This window comes from Rousettus aegyptiacus, unplaced genomic scaffold, assembly GCF_014176215.1.
Source record: "Rousettus aegyptiacus isolate mRouAeg1 unplaced genomic scaffold, mRouAeg1.p scaffold_m13_p_10, whole genome shotgun sequence".
Taxonomy (NCBI): domain Eukaryota; kingdom Metazoa; phylum Chordata; class Mammalia; order Chiroptera; family Pteropodidae; genus Rousettus; species Rousettus aegyptiacus.
In genome coordinates, this window is record NW_023416285.1 from 45,041,558 (window position 1) to 45,062,298 (window position 20,741).

The 20,741-nt window shown below is 38.8% G+C and overlaps 1 protein-coding gene and 1 pseudogene across 1 annotated transcript in view; one reads left to right on the forward strand and one right to left on the reverse strand.

Moving 5' to 3' along the window:
- Positions 1-20,741, forward strand: part of RASGEF1B (RasGEF domain family member 1B) — a 482,542-nt gene that overhangs the window by 176,590 nt on the left and 285,211 nt on the right. The gene's annotated exons all lie outside the window — the stretch shown is intronic.
- On the reverse strand, positions 11,173-11,290 carry LOC118609151 (annotated as a pseudogene).

Below are 20,741 nucleotides of genomic sequence, written 5' to 3' on the forward strand. Positions count from 1 at the left end.
AAACTAGTTCACTCCTTAGTCTGGAAAACATAAAAACATCTAGGGCAGAGGTCCCCATTCCCTGGGCCACAGATCGACACCAGTCCATGGCCTGTTAAGCAGGAGGTGAGCTGCCTGCGAGTGAAGCTTCATCTGCATTTGCAGCCGCTTCCCAGTGCTAGCATCACCACCTCAGCTCCACCTCAGACCATCAGGCATTAGTTTCTCATAGGAGGACTGACTGGTCCCTGTGCCAAGAAGGTTGAGGACCGCTTATCTAAGGGGTATACATGAATTTATTCATTCATTCATGATTATTTATTGAGTGCCTCATATTACAAGGCAGTTGTTATCATTAACATATTATAGAGGAAAAACGAAGATGCCAAGACATGAAACGACTTACTCTGGGGCAGACTCATAGAGGATAGGCCAATTTCATATCTTATGACCTTCGTCTTTTATAACCTCTCCAGCTCACACTATTTAACTAGAGTTGACACATCAGGGATGTCTACTGGGTGGATAAACAGCAGAGAATGAGCCTCAATCATGCTCCATGACATCTCCTGCCACCTGTTTTATGTTCATTGATATTTATATCTGTGTGTCTTGATACTTTCCCATCTCTCGGTGCAAAATATTTGGACCCAGATATGTTAGCTTAGCAATTTTTGTGTAGGGACATTCTGACACAGTATATTAAACTTCTAGCATTTTAATTTGAAGGTGATATGCAAAATAGATATATCTTAACCTCTTTCCTGAGGTTCCTCACTCTGACCCTGACTCCCGCCCCTAGGGCACAGGTCAGAGATAGTCTAGGGGTGATGGACAGGTGAGGATGATGGATGGGGCGAGGGTCAGGGATAAGATGAATCCAGGGATGGGTTAAAGTTTAGAGATTTCTGTTTCACAAATTACTAGGAAATGAAAAACAGTGCGGCTTTTCTAGTTTGCTATCAAAATGCCCTGCTTCGTCCTGCTGTAACTTCCATCTGCATATGGTAACCTAGAGCTCCATCTGGAATTCCTGTCTGTGTCATAGAAATAGGTTCCTCAGATTAGAGAGTTTATTTTAAAAATTCAACTACCATTTTGATGGTTTATTTTATTTATTTATTTATTTTTTGGCAGGGAGTCAGCTCTGTTTCTCTCTCTGTATATCTTTTTCTGTTCCCTAGACTTCTGATATCTTAATTCATATAAATGACAACCTTTAAAAAATAGGAAATACATTTAGGAAATGTATCCCTACTATGTAAAAAGTATTTGTTTTAGAATATGTGGGATCCTAAAAGAAATCTACCTGTAGTTTGTGGGATTATTGGTGACCGTGTTGACTTCCATCTATTTCGTCCAACCCTTTGCTTTGACTTGGGCCCCTCCACTGTTACCAATGATGAATGAGTGTACAGATGTCTATGTCATCTCTTAGCCCATTGGATGACATTTTATTTTTAATAAATATAAGTGACACTTTACTCACACAATGTAATTTTTCTTCAGGAAAGAATGGCTAAGAATGTAGAATGCAATGGGCTACTGGAAGATTCAAGTTTTTCATCAATGTTGATTAATAGGTCCCTGGATAAACACAGCCTGAGATAGTATATCAATGGTTAAGATATTTACTCACAGTTGGTTCCTCAGTCTTTTGAAACTATATTGTATTTGGCTTCCTCTTCTAAAGACCAAGGCTTAATGTCTAGACCGTGTTCACTGACCTCTGCAAAGCTGGCTGGACAGATTCTCATGACTCTTAGCCTCTTGGCAGAATTTCCAGGCGGGTAGGTCACAGTGGCTTCTTCCCATGCCCTGAGAAAGGGCACGAAGTCCAAATTAACCCAGTCAGCATTGAGGCAATTCCTCAGTTCCCCCCAAAAGACAGAATCCCATGTTCTGGAGTAGTCACAGGAAAGGGTATCATTTCAAGTAAATTTAAATGGTGTTTACTTTTTAAACAGATATTTTGGAAGCTATGAAGTTTCAATTTTGGCAGAGTGCTGTTTTTGCTGACTTGCTGTAGGGCTCTCTGCTGAATGAAGGATGATATATACTCATTTGCAAAGTTCTATCCTTTTTTCATATGTGCCAACACAGGCTACTAATTTATGGAAAGGAAAGTTGTATCACTTTGAACAGAGGTGAAGTACTGCAGCCCACCGTCTCTCCCTCCTACTCCCCCTACCCCACATACTCCTCACATCCCCCAGCAAAGAAAGAGCCCTGAGCACTCATTTGCAATGTTTGGGATAAAGAGAGATGATCCTGGATTCCATGCACTCTCCTTTCAGTTCTTATTGCCTAGTTTCAGTTTTCACTGTTGCATTTTCCAATCCCTGTGAGGAGGTGTGGTTAAGAGCACAGGCTCTGGACACCAGTTTCAGAGATTGGAGTCTCAGCTCTACTAGTACCCACGGGCTCCATAATTTTGCACGTGACTCAGCCTCTCTGTGCTTCACTTGTCTCATGTATAAAATGAGACAAATAATGGCATCGGCTTATAGAATTGTGAGAATTGAATAGGTGGATCTATGTAAAATTATTAGAACAACATTGTGGTAAGAGATGTTTATTATTATTCCACCCCTGTCCTTGTAGAAAATAACTTGAGCCTTGGTGCTTTGAGTCCCACTTTATCTTTTTGCTCTAAAAGAGCAACAATATCAAGGAAAGTACATCAATAGACTTGAGTTAATATCATCATTTAGAAAAAAGTGAACTGTAGTTGCATGGAGAAATACCCTCAGATGGGTCTCTAATTCTTAGAAATTCTAAATCTTAATAATTAGAATGCACTCAAGTTCAATTTGTTAGAGGTTCCAGCTCTGCAGAAGCAAAGTATTTCTTAATAAATAAAACGTAACACCTTCCTAATAGTACAATAAATATGCTTTTCTGTATCTCTATCACCTGAAACAATTTTGAGCACATAGTAGACATTTAATAATTCTTGTTAATTCATAGGCTTGGCATAGTGTTATTCCTCTAAAAGCCTCCAGAAGAAGGATTGAGGTGGAAAAGAAAGGAAGGGCAGGAGTCTATCTATCCTCAGTATGTTTTTTTTTATGCCGGCACCTGGAACATTCATAGGTAGGTAAAAATACCTTATTACATGCTTAGAGGTACAAAATAAAATATCCATATCTATCAAATAAATATCTATTCATTGCCTTTTTCTAAATGTTAATATAGGCCCCATTTGACCATTAGCATTATCATTGTGATTTGGACAAGTTAATATCAATACCGTGGGTAGAGCAGGCTTGTGGCTTTTCTCTTCCTTGAAAGGAGGCATCTCAACATATTGAGGGTTTGGACTGGTGAATACAAAGTGCTGTGGAAGTGTGGACTTCCTTGCTTTCAGTGTAGTAGCCATGGAGATGATCAAATAGGGTGAATATTGGTAATTCCTCCATAATGTTATGTTACAATCTCTAGCTTAGGACTTTTAAATTCTTCGGTTTGTGATCTTGAAATTTTCAAAGGGAAAGACACATGCACCCAAGGTCAAACCAGGTAGTCATAGTTTACAGGATTAAAATTGGTTGTGAAAGAGTTGTCAGACTAGGAGGAATGTATTACCGATTTTTATGTATCTCCTACCCTAAGCAAGAATTAAGGAATACATTACAGTACAACCATTTTGTGTTGTTTTTGTTGAGGCATAATTCATAGCAAATAGAATGTATTGGTCTTAATTTTATAGTTTAAGGATACAAATTTTTTAAATATAGTGACAGAATCTCATCAGTAGCATTACCTCATGCTTTTGGCGGGCATTTTTGTGAATTGGGCCTTACAGCTAAACTACCCCACTGCCAGTGCTAGAACATTCATTATTCTCTCCCAGCAGCTGCTATAGTTGTCATTGTCACTTCAGAATAAACAGCACACTTAGATCCTTAGATTATCTAATATAGTCATTGTCTGCATCAGTAACATTGCTAATAGGAAGGAGGGTAGTTAAGGGTAAATGTCATGAAATATGTTGCTCTAATCCCCTTTGAATTGTAATTATCCCAGCTGCATTGCACGAACATCAAGTTTCAAGAATATGACCTTTGCAGTCTGCGGTTCCTGCATAACTGCCCGTGTCATACACGTTTTAGCATATATTTGAAACGGTAATAATTAGCAGCACACATGTACACCTGAAAAAAAAAAAAAGCTATTTTTGAGCTATAAATAAAATGTGGTTTTGTCACAGCAATTCCAGACTGCCAAAATAATTTAATGTAGTAGCAGAAATAAAAGGATGCTGACTAATCTTGCAAATGATAAATACAAAAGGGCATTTAAGTATCATAGTATGTCGGCTTTTTTTTTTTTTATTTTTGCTTTTCTGTGTGTATGTGTGGGTAAATACCACAAATCATATTTCATTTAGCTGTATAATCACTACCTTGATTTTACTAGTGTTTTTCTTCAAGTACTAAAGATATTATAATAGACTTTTGGCTGTAAATTGTGTTTCCCTTGTGATTCTAGAGTGTTTCCTTCTCGGCTCCTGCATTACTGATTCTCAAGGACACTCTGGCAACTTTTTCTCCCTTTCTTACCCATTTCCTTTCAGATTTTCCCAAATTTGACATAATCAAAATTGACCTATAGTTAAAAACGTAGGCTTGTATACTTGTGCATACGCACATTACACATTTAATTTTACACAATGTGTTCTGAAAGATGAGCTTTCATAGAGATAGTTATTTTGTTATTTTAGTCTACAGTTAAGTGTGCTAGATGTGAAAAGAAGCAGAAAAAAAAAGACGAATCAATGAGAAGAATGGAGAACAGTTCCTGTAAATTGGATCTCTGTACTAGTTTACAACTCTCTTTATAAAATTAGAGTAGTCAGAATATTTAATTTACCTCAATTAAGGGCGATCACTCTTGCTATTGTTGCTCAAAATGGGACCAAGTCACTCTACAATTGAGCTAATTGCAACCTCTGATTTAGCTGCTTAGCTCTGTGCTTTTCCTTTGTTTTCATAAATGATCTGTATAGGCCAAATAATACATCCCCTCTTTTTCTTCCCACATTGATTGCTTTTCTTTATTATTTTAATTCTACACTCTGATGATTGCTGTAATCTCCTGAAGTCAGTGCTCTAGCCAACCTCTAAATAAGACAGCTGTGGTAATGGCGGAGGCAGGGCGCTTAGTTAGGGAGCCAGTGCGGTGGCTGCATTGCAGGCCCAGAATCAGCTCTCAGACACTGCTCTAAGAATTTTATGTGCACCCACCCATTCACTCCTTACAGCAATCCTGTAGTCTGTGTTAAAAAACAGATTCAACTGAGTGAAATTTAAGGATTTTATTGGCTTTATTCAGCCATTCATGAATTGGGCAGCAACCCATCTAGAAAATAGAAAGGAGTTCCGGGGACCTCTCTGAAATGGAAGCTTTTTATAGCAAGAAGGGGTGGGAAAAGGAAGTTGATAACAAAGAGTGGATCGTTTCAGGCAAGGTCATCTTCCTGTGGGGATGCTAGGGGTCTGTCAGGCAGATTACCTCACTCGTGCTGACCATGTAATTCCAGATTCCAGGTTACATTGCTGGGAGAGGCTGAAACCACAATTAGGTATTAAGTCTTGGTTTGCTGACTTGGAGTTTAGCACAAGTGGCTCCATTTTGAGCCTGTTGTCTCTTTTTTAACAGTCGATACCATTGTTTGTCCCATTTTATACATGAGACAAGTGAGGCACAGAGGCTAGGTAACTTGGGCAAAGTTGTGGTGAGCTCATGGGTGATGAAGCTGGGGTTCCAGTCCCAGAAATCCGTCTCCAGAGCATGTGCTCTTAACCCTGGCACCATACTGCCTCTCAGGAGAGTGGGATTGGAGAATGCAATGATAACAACCAAAACTGGGCAGTAAGAGCTGAAAGGAGAGTATATGAAATTTAGAACCACCTATCCTTATCCCAGTCATTACAAATGAGAGCTAAGAGCCCTCTCTTTGCTCTGGGAGTGAGAGGAGGAGGAATAGGGTGGTGGGGAGGAGGGCTGCAGCTCCTCCCCTCTCCTCAACGGTGATGCAATTGTATCACATTATCAACACCTTCTGAATGACCAGTCGCTTTAAAATTTCAACCTGTTCATTTCCCAAGAACCTCTAAGTGGCCTAATTTTTAACTTCACATTCATAATTAATTTATTTAATGTATTATTGTCTGTTTTTCCCTCCAATAGAATAAATTCTAAGATGACAGGAATTTTTCTTGATCTGTTTTATTCACTGGTGTGAACTTAGACTTGAATATAGTAGCTCCTCAAAAAATACATGTTAAATGAATAACTAGTACTATTACCACAACCAATATTTCAGTCATAGCAAGTAATGAGTTTTCAAGTTGGATGTGACTGGAGATTATGACTGTCTCTAGTACAGTTCATCCTTTGGGAAAGAGGGAGAGGACAGAGTCATGCCCTACGCCCCTACCCTGTTTAATTTCATTGAGTCCATGTCTTTCCTGAGCCTTTAGGAAAATTCACATATTTAGGTTCGCAGAGCCACGCCCTAATGTCACAAAAGTATTGTAAATTTAGCTATTTCATTATAAAAGCTTGGAGAATTAGAAGTAGACTTTGTGACATTTCTTGAAGTTTGAAGCCTACAGAAATTTTTTAATTCTGCCCTTCCATCTGGACAATCTCTGAACCTATCACCAGATTCTCTTGCAACCAGTTTTTGATAGATTATGTTTTATGTTTCTGCTCAGTTCAAGCAGAGAAAAGTGTTAGATTAGTTAAATTTAGCAGGATACCTGAAGCCTGTTTATATTTACAGAGATTGTAGCTGCTTAAATACATTCATTTTAAGGATTAACAAAAAAATTTTTAGCTTTTTAGAATTTCATTATTACTGAGGTGTTGACCACAAAAAAGCCATTATGTTGGGCAAAGAGACTATAATTGTCTTAAAAAAAAAAAAAGCAACTAGATATAACCTAGCACTGGGCATTTTTGCAGCCACAATTCCTAACTTGTATATCTCAATAACTTTCCATGAATTTTTTTTCTTTCTTCATTTTTCTCTTTTGCTTTATTTCTCCATTTAGCTTTCTCTGCCCTATTCTCCTTCTTTCCCTCCCTTCATTCCTTATTTCCTTGACCTAACATATCAGGTAATAAGGTATAAGTTATAAGTTGTTTCCATTTCCCACCCTGTTCACCACAGACACACCAAATTTATTCGAATCTTCTTCACCCTGACTGAGCAGGTAGTTTGGATTCACTTAGACCCAATTAATTAATTATTTAATACATATTGGAAGTCTATGGTGATTATTTGGATGATAAAAGATAAAGGAATCCCTGTCATAGTTTAGTGGTGGTGGTGGTGGGGAAGCAATATTATACTTGGGTAAATCACAGCAGGGTAAGTTCTATAATAACTGTGTAAACAAAATGCTTTAATAGCAGAGAAAAGGTTGTAAATAACCTTCCCTGGGAGAGCCACCAACTTAGTCTACCCTTCTACTAGGGCCACTCATGTCTAAATGTACCTCTGGGTTCTCTCGCTTGGCAGCAAGGACTATTTATCTTCTTACTCAGGAGATGGAGGATGGTCTTCTCAAAGACTTGTCTGCCCTGTGGAAATGAGTGTGATAACTCTTCAGTGCTGCTAGCACTTCTAATATTGTCATGGGAGATCATGTGCTCTGTCCTGCTCTGAGGTCGAGCTTAAATTTAATTATCTTTAAAGCCACAGACCATGTAGGCTTGTGGAACTGCCTACATATGTCGAAAATAAAAATGGTGCTGCTGCTGAGGAATTGCAAGATAAGCAGAGAACCCAGTAAATGACTTAGTGGGAGTTTTCCCCAAGGGAAAGATAAGGAAAAGAGTGCACTGTTTCTTTGGCAAAGGAAACTGGCACTTAACATGATTATTGCAACTCCGGGCACTTGGCTTTTCCCACTGGGGAGATCAAACGTGATAAAAGCAGAGCTGCTCTTCCAAAGCTGAACCTTCATGAGCTCCAGTCTCCAATGGAGATGTCAAAATGGCCAATATTCTTGGCAAAAATTGCCCTTTAATTAATTAGAGTCTTGAGCTGGCAGCTTGCCACAAAAGCACCTGAGTATGGTTGCCTGTGAAAAGAACTGCAGAGGGCCTCTGCCAGTGACTTGCTGCTCCCCCAGAAGCCTGCCACAAGCATCCCCTTGTCTCCATGGGACAGACAGGGATGCTGTGTCCTCCTCATGAGGGGTCTGTTTATACTCGATGATCCTCAGAGACAGGCTCCCAGCAAAGTCTTTCCTCTCAAGAAGTTCTAAAGGTGGGGCCAAGACGAAAAGGAAAGTGCTATTTTTCATTTCTGTTTGGAGAGCCACGAAATAGGCACTTGGAGCAAGCAGAAGGTGTCTAACAAAAGGTTGCACTTCTGGCTGAATCAGAGCTTGTCATCTTGTATTAGCTCTGGAAATCCCAAGGTTATTCAAGTAGGAAGAGATGTTCTGGTGGTGTTTTGAGGGCCATCCCATTATCTCTTAAGGGGATTTGGGATTCAGTTATTAAAAGCAGTGTTGCCAGTTTTCTCAGAGGAAGCTTTCTGCAGGTTTGCATTGTTTTGTATGCCCTTGTTGTACTTCGTGCAATACCTTCAGCTCATGTTGCTACAAGGGATAGCCTTTAGAAGACTTGTTTCGGATCGCTTAGAAAGAAGGACAGAGATTTGCTGAGCTGTGCTCATCTTCTTTTGCAGAGCATAATTAATGAAGACCTCTGGCTGTGCAACTTCCTGTCCAGGGCATCTGGCTTCCTTCCGGTTTTAGTCCTGGACCCTCATTATTGTGATGGGGAAAATACTTTCTATGACTATGTCCTCTACGCTCCTCCTAGCTCTCTAAAATATTTCTAAAAATCTTTAAGATTCTAAAGAATGCAATAATATACTTTCACTAATCAAATTGAGTTATTATTTATTTACTGGTAAACATAGGCTGTGTAATATGTAGAATATTTATAGCATCAGGCAATATAATTTCCAGTTTATATGTAACTACTAAATGACTGGAGCCAAACTGCCAAAATAAAATGCTATTTCCAGCTCTCATTAGCCCCGTGATGCTCATCAAGTTACTAAACCTCTCTGTGCCTCTATTTCTTCTTTTTTTTTGGACCAATTATTTGTACTTTAATTTAGAAAGGTCTGTCTCTATCATAGTGAGGCAAAGGTCAAGAACAAACTTCTACGCTGTGTTCAAGAACCTCTCAAAAAGCATATTATGCAATATACTACTATGATAAGTCAGACTGAAATCTAGAGTTAGCATGTGCTTTGTTTTCAAGATAGAAAATACAAACTTATAAATGTACAATTAAAATATTATGTTACTAAGTATCTCAGCAAATTGTTTTGCTCTGAGGGAGGAAAAAGTATCTGGCAATATGTAGGTTTTGTATATGTTTTCCTTACCATCTCTTCTTAAAAATAAACATTTTTAGCTACTTTAGTATTATAACTAAATATTACACTATATTAAAGTAGTATTGCTTTAGATTTAGATGTGGGAGTGGCCAACTAATGATATTTAAATGTAAACGCTTAGACTAGAAAGAGCAAGGAGAGAAACAAGGTAAAAGAAGAAATTTGGGGAACAATACTATTTAGGGGCCAAAAAAGGCAGAGAAGAAGACAAAGCTATTAAGCCAGGGGGTTTGAAAATGCTGAGAAAGAAGGAGTCAGTTGATGCAGGAAAGTTTTAGAGATGGAGAGAAATGGATTTTGGTCATGGGAGGCAGAGGCTAAATATAGAAAATAACCTCCAGTAGAAGGAGAAATATCTCAATTGCATAGAGAACATTTCAGTATGAATGGATTTTGGTGTGGCATTTCTTCATGTTTATTTATTTTATTTTTTATTTCTTTATATTTTGCTTTTATTAACATTTATTGATGCTAAATTTGCTCCTGGGCCATAAGTTTTTGTTTCTTCTGTTTCTTCTGGGATACCTTTTCTCCTGTGCAACCTCCTTTTCTAGTTTAAGAACAATCTGCTCTTTTTCAGTGAGAATTGTCTCAGTGTGGCAGGGAGAGCTCAGGTAGGGTTCATCCTCCCAGGAGCTCTGTTGATTCTTTGCTGCATCTGGGGAGCTTTGCTCACCTGCCTGTGCTCAATGACCAGAGAATCTACATCTGAACCCTTACGTTCAGCATCACTCTCTGAATTTTTAAGGACATGCAGCAAAAATTCAGCACTCTTTTAGGGCCACCGACTCTGCGTCCAGCCCCACTGTTTGGCCTGGGCACACCTACCAATGCCACCACTGTAACAACACAGTGGCACACTTCACCTCTGTAAACTGACATCCTTCAGATACTTAGTAGGTTTTCGGGTATGCATATGCTTGATGGCTTGGGAAGTTTCGTGAGTGTTGTTAAAGTGAACACGAAGATTTGAATCTCTTGACTTGCATGATTTTGTGGGGTTTTCTGGGTCAAGTGAACAGCAAACCATTTTTGGAGGTCACCTTGGGTTCCTTATGGGAAGAGCAACGTTTCTTCATTTTTAAAATTGACATAATAACAGTTATGACATTAAACTCACAGTCCAGAATCTCATGAGAATCTTGCTCTCTTTTCCAGATGTAGTTTCTCTTGATCTAGGAATAGGCCTTACTGCCTCCCCGCACCTAATGAAAACTTATCCCCCACACATGTGACAGAAAGTGGTGGAACAGAAGTGAGATAACCACTAGTTCTTCCCATCAGAAGGGGGAAACAGGCTCACAGCAGCCACTGGCTGTGCAATCCTGACATCTGTGCAGGCCACTTTCCCTTGGGTAAACCTCACTGCTGTTTCCAGGAGATAATCTCCCAGGCGTCTGGCTCTTTCTCAGAGAGGGTTTTCTTTAGCCATTATTCTCCTTGGCCACAAGTGAAGAGGGTATTATGGAATATGCTCTCCTTGGATGAGGAGCTACTTTCTTAGCTTACTACCATTGAACAACCACAGTTCCTTTTAGTGCCAGGCTCATTCACTTGCTCAAAACGTAGTGGGCTTTTACTTAGTTGATTCTTTCAGTTCCATGTGCTAATAGGCACACCTGTAATTCTTTTATTAAAAAAAAAAAATTTACATCCACCCTTTTATTTTTTTTAGGTGAGGTAACCCTTGGTTGACCTCACAGATTGCAAGGACCTTGTCAGCTTACAATCCCTTATTATTTTTTTATTTTTTATGCTTACAGCATCTAGTCTTCCTAGGTGGTCTCCCATCTAAAACTAACTAGGCCCGACTCTGCTTAGCTTCCAAGATCAGATGGGATCGGGCTTGTTCAGGGTGGCATGGCCATAGACTGCTTTTTTTCTTTTTATTGAAGTATAACTTACATACAGAAAATTCACATATTTCAAGTATACCAGCTTAATACATTTTGTTTGTTGCCATGTGCCCACCATTCATACAGGACATTTTTGAGCCTCTCAGTAACCACTTTTTAGACCTCTATCACCATAGACAAGTTTTGCTTGTTTTTGAACTGGATATAAATGGAATCATATAATATCTACTCTACCGTTTCTAGCTTCTTTTGTCCAACACTGTGTCACCTATGTATTGCATATAGTGGCAGTCTTTTCCTTTCCAATGCTGTTTATTATTTATTGCAAGAACACAGCATAATTTATTGATCCATTTAGCTGTTAGTGTACTTTTTAGTTGCCTCTACTTTTAGGCTATTGTGAATAACAGTACTATGATTATTTCTGTACTTTTTTTGGGGGGGGGGTGGCCACAAGCACTCTTTTACCTGAGCATACACATAGGAGTAGAATTTCTGGGTCATAGGGTAGACATATTTATGTTTAACTTTAGTAAAAATTTTCTAATCTTTTCCAAAGTGGTATATCACTCCTTTTCATAGTCTGTAAGAAATAAATTGTTCTACTCTAAAACTCTGTAAGGTTACAAGCTCCATACTACTTATAAGTGTTGCCTCTTTCTCCAATGTTATTCATGGAGGTAGATTGAAGAATTTTTTTTGCCCTTGTTGGCATGAGCTACTTCGAATTGTCATGTGCCTCTTCCATTCAGGGAATAGGAAGGCAGAGTCTGCTTAGGGTTTCATGAAGTGTGTTGGCCCCTGGTCTTCTTTCTTAGAACCTCGATTGAGCTGAACCTTCTCAAGGGCCATCATTCACCCTTGAACTGGAGTCTCCCCTTGACCCTGAGGGACTGCCAGCTCTCCTTGCACATCCTAAACATCATCAGTGAGATCCTGGGAGTCTCTCTTCTAACTAAAAAGTGATTCTAGAACTTCCATAAAAACGCTGTCTACAGATCAGCTGTCCCTTTGTTCAGAGACCTATTGGGAGAGGAAGGAGAGTATCCTCTTGTGGTAGTGAGGCCTGAGCTAACCACTTCCTAGTATGGTTGAAAGTTATTCACTTCCCCTTACAGCCCACCAACCAATCAAAATACAGCCTTTATATAAAAAGAACATGCAAGTCTATAACTATGAGGAAGTATAAGACGTGTATAAAAAGGGAAAGCCCCACTGTTACTGGCGTTCAGCTTTTGGTTGTAAATCCGCTGAGCCAGTGCAGCACCAATAAATGCTACTTCCTGCTTATTGCCTACGTACCCTGTCTCCCTGTCTGAGTATCCTGCAACACTCTCATATTTGGAGCTTGTTTCTTATTGGACTATAGAGGAACCAGGAGCACTGACTTTGTGCCCAGGCAGCAACTAGAACCTCACTTCATCCTTTCATTTCTTCTTCCAAGGAAATACTGACCACCAGAGTGACTGTCAGAGCACCCAATCCACCCTCCCGTTTATTCTTATTAAGCATTGGATTGATTGAGATTAGCTCCAAGGTTGAAGAGTCTGTGAAATCCTGGCTAGGATTCTGGCCTTGGCCTTTGCTGAGGGGACGGGAGTCCTGGAAAGGGAACTGGATGAGGGAAAGGAGCAGATTAGTCTACCTGGGCTTTGAAAAAATGTCGCTTCGCTTTTATGTGATATGATTGGTTTGATCCGACTTAAAGAAAGAAGGAATGAACAAATGTGTCCAAGGAAATTCTAGGGGGTGACCTTCAATTTTCCCAAGGCAGCCTGGTTGAGAAGAAGGTCCGAACCCAGAATTTTCATGCTGGATTACATTTATTCCTTTTACTCACTTTCCTTTTATTTCAGTTGAATTCTCCCTATTAAAATTTTAAAACCATCAACTACAGAATTCTTTGCTTGATCTAATGTCTTTTACCTGAGTGTCCCATCTCACCAGGCTATGAGGTACAAATATCAACAATGAAAACTATATTTTGCCAGCTTCTATCATCCACCTGCTGACATAGACAACCCAATTCTTGGCCAAGTTTCTCTCACTATATATTTCTGGAAGTTCCCAAGAGTTTTTCACATGGACTTCTCAAGTTTTTTAACAGAGGGAAGCTTGTAACTGCCTTCCTGGGCTGTCAGCTTTTCATGAAAACATTGCTTACCTGTCAGTCTGGAGGGTAGGTGGGCAGCACTGCTGTGTAGCTCTGGTCCATAACTCTGCGGAGCATTGCTATGCTTCAGTGAGGAAATGGAAGAACATCCCTCCCCTCACTTCTGCAAAAGACTTGGGCCTTTAGGCCTCAAAGCAGAACTGCTTGTTCTCAAAATTTCACAGTCTTTCCTGAACCAATGCCTTTAGTTTCTGGTTTTCCCACCCTCCCCACTAGGTTCAAGACTTGTTCCTAAATCTAAGGGAAAAGAAATATGCCACAGTATTCACCTCCACTGTGCTCATCTATCTCTTCCGTCTATATCTTTTTCTCCTGAATACACTTGCACCAAAATTTCTGTCTTCTCTTTTTTTCCGGAAATAGCTCCTAGGTGCCTTTGTTCATAAACATATGTGCTCAGATGGTTGCCAACTCAGTTTATATACAGAGAACCTTAGAATCCCAATCTAGACAGCTAGGATGCTCTGATAATCTATTTCTTCAATCTAGTGAGTAATCCAAAGTCTGTGCTCATAAGACTTCTAGTTCTAGAAAAGTATGGAGGTTAATTAAGCAAAATGTTAGTCATTTTGTTCCTCCAGACACCAATCAGTTGCTAGAGGAAATCCATGTTTATGTTTCTAAAGCTCTTTATCTCTGTAATGTGCATTTCAACAGCGTCTGGATTTAAAGAATTGAGAGAGCCAGAGTGTCTGTAGATTCTTATCTTGACCTCCATTCATAAATTAAGGAAGCTAGATCACTTATTGAACAACCTGTTTAACAGCCTTGGAATGGAGCTTACTACATCAGCATTTTAGAAGTTGTCTTTTGTCTGAGAAACTCTTTCTAATGGCATCAGTGAATACCAGGTGAAGTCATAACTTGGTCAGGTAAACCTACCAGTTTGGGTTCAACCTAATGTCATTTTATTGCCATTTTTAACTGTGAGATAAAAAAAAAAATGTAGATGAATGAATAGGAGTAATTCCAGAAATAAAAGAAAACTGAAATTCGATTGATTCTATGAAAATAAGCTATGTGTGTTGTTGGAAGATAATATTGATTGATTTAGGGGAGATTATGTTGGAGTTAGCACTACGTAGTAAAAAGACAGATCTTAGATCTGGTTTTGTCATGGATTTGTGTGATTTGGGGGCAGTATCTTAATTTCAGCACCTCTTTCCTCATTTGACAAATGGTTCTAATAGCATTTAGGCCCAATATACGAGGTGCTTTTGAGGATTAACTGTGTACCTGCTGGAATATCACAGAGCATGGACCCCTTGCATGAGGGCGAAACAGAGGAGAAAAAAGAGAGGTGCAGAAGGAAGACTGCTTTTGCTTTTTGTATGGTCCTTTAAAGGACAGAAGGGGAAGATTTAAAAAATCGTACAGTTTTTGTGAAGGGAAGAAGAGAGCAGAAAGATCCAATTTGGAGAAAGTTTGTTATGACGTTTCATGACTTACTAATAGAGAAGCTGAGGCAGTGTCTCTCTTTATGAATCAAGCTGTGACGAACCCGTTGTACCGTTGGTTCCTCAATAACACAAACCACAGTGTTGTCATTTCTGCCATCCTAGCACATCCAGACCAGGTGCTGGAACAGAGCAGTTTTCAATAAATGACTGTCGAATGATGAATAAATGAATGAATGGATCCAGAGTATAATTGAACCACATGAGGATACAAAGCAATCCCCAGATAAACATGTATGTGGCATGAATGAATAAGTGAATGCACAAGTCATACCTGACAGTTGTACAATTAGGTTAATTTGAAGACTGTGAAGTATACAAATAGGTAGGTACAAAACAGTTAAAGTGTAAACCCCAGTAAAACAGCAGGTAGAGCATTTTTAACCCCTGCTACTGCTTCTAGGGATGGTATTAGGAATTTATTCATATGACAGAGGAATTGACCATGTCAACACAGTTTGGGGACTTGCAAGTAATAAAGGGATCTCTTTTATACTTTCATTCTAAAGATTTGTCTTCCAAAAACTAGGGCGATTTGTAAAACCCCTGTCACCACAGTGATTTGCAAAATATGCATTGGAAAATAGCAGTTGCCCCTCTAAAATTGGGTGAATTTGTAGATATGCTCAGAGCTGTGTTAAGAAAGTACTGAAGAATCTTGAGGCATTTGCCAAAAGTTTAGACTTTAAAGAGCTGTAAACCCACCAGGGCCTCCTTCATACACTGTTTACATTCAGTGCTTTGTTTACATTTGTTACATGAATGAGTTAGTCAAAGGAAGTTGGATCAGAACTTCTAGAATCTTCTATTCTTCTGTTTAGCTTACTAAAACACTAACTCCTAGAGAGATCTGAAAAATAGTAGATTGAGCAGATTGAAGATTGTGATATTGAAACAGCTTCCTTCACAGATATGTTTAGGACATGGCCTGGGAGAATGAGGTTATCAGTAGGCTTGTATTTTTCATTTAGGAACAAAGAAGAATTTTAGCCAATTTAAGAACAGCAAAAGATAAGTAAGATATAGATATAACTCATAGAATCATTTGAGTAAGCATATGCAGTTATGAGCAATGTTTAGGGGTAAAGGGTGAGAATAGTTAAATTTTTTGGTTCATGTCTTGCTTAGGTAGAGTACTTGTTATGCGAATTCACAAGTTTGCCATATTGCTGTATTACTAAACTGGATGACCTTTAAAGCCATTCAGGACCTCAGGCATGGCTATCAGAACTTCTGGTAGCCCTAACTATGACAGCGCATTCCTGCACACTAACTATTGAGACACATGTGCTTGGACCTGATAGGCCCAAGTTCCAAAGGGGAAAATAGATCTGCTCCTAGTCAAGAAGGGCTGGTGAGCTACTATCGTTAAGGATTTTTATCTTGGAACTTCCCCTCTTCCATGGCCATGATGAAGGTTATTACGCATACCAAGATAGCAGAACACAGAGCACCTAACAGTCAGCCATACTAAGTTCACTGGGGAATTTCTTGCCTCCACAGTTAAATCTGACCTCTGATTCCTGGTATCAATTTATATCATGAATCTAGAAGACACAGTTCAAAATCCTCCTTGTCTAGAACCATCTGCCTTTGTTACACTCATGGTTGAAAGAACTGTATTGTGGCCCCTTCTACATAGAACCTGACACGCCATGTATCTCAGCACTGCTAAATCTATGTGCAATGATTAACCACATTCCTCCAATCAGAAAACCCTACAGCTTCTCTCCTTATTTTTCTACTGTACTTCTAATACTACTACAATGCCAACATCTGGAAGGTACCTGGAAAAACTACCCATTACTTAAGAAGATTTGTAAGACACTCTTTTCTAAGTCAAGAAGGAATTCAGTGATAATTATTATAGGCTCAAACACCAAGAAAACAATCCAAATGGAAGAAACCTTGTATTCTCAGTATAGATACAGAACCCGTCCCAGAAAGAATCTGGAGGACTTTGCCACTACAGGGAGCAACACAACCTTCTAACACTGGATACCAGAGATTTATATGGGCCACAGCCCACCACTCATCTCAGTAATTCCTAAGTCCTGCCAATGAATGCCATCTAGGAAGTCCAGGGTCATCTCAAGACCCACAGCCCAGAGAAGAGTCATTGGAGAAAGGCATGTACCAACCAAGAGCATCTAGTCTTTTAAAATGGAGCCAACTATAAACAAAAGCTGCAAAGGTTAGCTTGGAGTGTTCGGGACTCCCCCTGGCACCATCCTCTTTGAGTCTGATACTTGCCTTCACTCTGTCTCCAAAATCTGGCTCACCTCACCCATCCCATTTGTCTTAGTCTGTTTGGGCTAATAATGGAAATGCCATTATCTGAGTGGCTTAAACAACATTTATTTCTCATAGTTCTGGAGGTTGGAAAATCCAAAATCAAGGCACTGACAAGTTCTGTGTCTGGTGAAGGCCCACTTCCTGGTTTATAGACAGTGGTCTTGATGTGTCATCATATGACGGAACACGGGCAGGAGAGTTCCCTGGAGTTCCTTTTATAAGGGCAATAACCCCATTCATGAGGGCTTCTCCCTCATGACCTAATTAAAATACCATCACTGGTATTTTAGGATTTCAAAATATGAATTTGGCGGGGGGAGAGGGGACAAACATTTAGTCCATCTGCACATGCACATACAGGTATGCTCTCCTGTGCACATATATTCACATGCATACACACAGATGCACAGGCTAGTAGAAGTATGATGCAAAGTAAAGCAGGAGTAGTAGTCAGGAATCAGCTGACGAATGGCCTCCTAAGTAGTTCAGATTTCATCCTTCAGACTGTGAGGATTCACTGAAGATTTTAAGCAGGATAATGATCTGATGTGCCTTGTAAAAAGATTTCCCTTTCTCAGTGCAGCATGGAAGATGATTTAGAGTTCATTAACACTAGAAACAGATGCTATTGTATTAGCCCAAGCCTCTCCTTGTTACCTGACTCTTTCTTAGCTCTTTAATTTACAAGACACTCTTTTCTTACCTCTATGTTCTGCCTGCCGTACACTGGTTGCTCAATCAACATTTAAATAACTAAGCCAAGAAAGCAAGCTGGATTGGTACAATGGACATAAATAAGATGTCTGGAATTGTTAGAAAAGACGAGGCAGAAAAAGAGGACCAAGAAAGGAAGTGAGATAATAAGAAGGTGGGCTTTTACTTGAGACAAAAGTAGACAGGAGTGAATAAAATATAAAGTTGCTTGAGAAAAGAAAATGCTAGTTAAAGTAGGCACATATAATACAAAAAAGAATAAAGTGAAAGAGACAGACAATGCAGATTATGTGACTGGAGGCATGAGACCCTTGATATAAATTTAGTTTCAACAATCAAGCTGAATACAAAGGGGAAAACCATTGTTCATGAAGGAGGACAGCAGAGCTTTGCCAAGGTGGGATTTCTGTCGTGTGGAATCTGAGTTGGAAGATGTAGTTCATGAAAAATGAGATTTCTGAATGCATGTCTTCCTCAAAAGATATGTAAAATGGAAAAATTACTTAAAGGCATACACCTTTCTATACTTTAAGAATGACAGTGTAGGGGAAGAATTTAATTTACATTGGGAAAAAATGGTGTCACCCAAAGCAACCAATGCCTAATATTGACCAGAATATGGGATTGAAGCATAACATTCAAATGGAATTTATAATATGGACATGAAAAGGGAAAGCCGATGAATGGAATCAACGAGAGTTATATGCTACAACAAATAACAATGGATGTAAAATGTAAAGTGAATAAAATACTTTTTGAAACTTTAGCTATGGAAACCACTGATTTTTAATTCCTAAAAAACTAGCACAAATTGTCAGATAAAAATTCGAAGACATCGGAATTCTTTTTATAACAATGAAGATAAGAGGTAAGCCGCTTATGAAATAAAAGTGGACAATCCAGGTAACACTGAGGAAAAGCTATGAAGCTAGAAAATTTTAATGTGAAACTGTCATATGGCCAAGGAAAGGTGCAAACAAAGATAAAACACCAGACATGAAGAAATAATATTTAACTATTAGACATAGTAGCTCAGGAAGTAAATAGCACAATCAAAGTTTGAAGAACATAAGCATTCTAGGGCTTATGGATTCACTGTTATGCTCTACAAAGCTTTTGGAGGACTGTATAGTAGAACATTTGGCAAATAGGATGAATGAAAAATAAAGAAATGAATGCTAAAGACTAAGAAAGATATTAGAAACTATTACTGAAAATGTATTACAGTAAATTTTATCTGTAGGACTACCTGTGGTAGTTGGGTAGATTAATAAAGGGCATGCCCGGGTGTTGTAATATAGCGTATGTGGTGGGAAAAACATGAATTGAAGTAAAATCTCAGAACATTCCAAAGGAAAAGTTAAATAGAACACATATTTGAATTAATGATATGTTTTTGTTTGATATGTTTATGTTTTCCTTTAAAGACCATGCAAAAATTCATGATGCTAATAAGGTGTGTTGAAAGACTTTTAAGTTACCTCTGGCCTATGTGGCCAGCACATGTGACCATTTCTAAAACCACTGATTAGAAAAGGGAGGAAATGAAAACATGAGGGCAATGAAAAATGGTAGCCGGTGCACGGTTCTATTTTATGCATCATCTGTTGATAATCTCTCTATTAGTGGGGTTCACCCAGGGAATTAGAACAAGTAGGAGACATATATCATGAAATGTATTTCAAGAAATTTTGTCATACAATTGTAGGGCTGGTTAAGTAAGTCCAAAGTTCATAGGGAAGCTATCAGGAAAGGCAGAAGGCTCTGATTGTGGTTGGTTCCTAATGGTGGAAAGGAAACAACTTCTGTTGTACGGACTTACGGGAAAAACAGCTAGAATTTTATTATAATTTTATTGTAATACAGAATTTTATTATAAATTTAATGGTAATAGGAAATACAGTCTTTTCTCTTTTGTTTATAGCTATATCTACTGTAGTACATAGAATATTCTGTCTGAAGCAATGATGGTTAATTTGATGTGTCCACTTGGTTGGGCTAAGTAACCAGATATGTGATCAAACATGATTCTGGATGTCTCAAAGAGGGCATTTTTGAATGAGATTAACATTTAAATTGGTGGGTTTTGAGTAAAACTGATTGACCTCCATAACATGTGTGGGCCTCATCCAATTATCTGAAGGCCTGGATAGAACGAAAACTGACCTTTCTCAAACAAGAGAGAATTCCAACAGGGGCTGAAGCTGCTGATCACAGGTGGAATTTCTTCTTCTGAGAAGCCTTAGTTATACTCTTAAGGGCCTGCAACTGATTGACTCAGGTTTACCCAGATTATCTAGGATGGCCTCCCTTAAAGTCAACTGACGTGGACTTTAATCACACCTATAAAACACCTTCGCAATAATAGCTAGATTAATCTTTGAATGACTGGGTTTGTATCCTGGCCAAGAGACTATCAAACTCTCTTTAAAAAATTTGGTAAGAATGAGGTGTTACATGAAAAGAGATGTCATTATAGGAACTCAGCCAAGAAACCTGCTGGTCACTTATTCTGATAATATAAAAAAGGGAGAATGCATTTAAAATATATGACTGGAATATGGGAAATGCTAGATAGAGCAAAGTCATTAATTCAGGCAGTCATTTACTTAATCATTCACTTGCTCATTTATCAAACATTTATTTCTAGCTAATGTATGGGATACTGCAGTTATAACAATAAGGCACAGCCTATTCCAATAAGTAGCTCTCATCCTGGTGAGAGAGATACAGGAGTAAAATGTGCGTTCTAGAATACAATATGATAGAAGTATGTATGTGCTATGGGAACAGAAAGGAAGAGTAATGAGCACGGTAGACAAATCTAA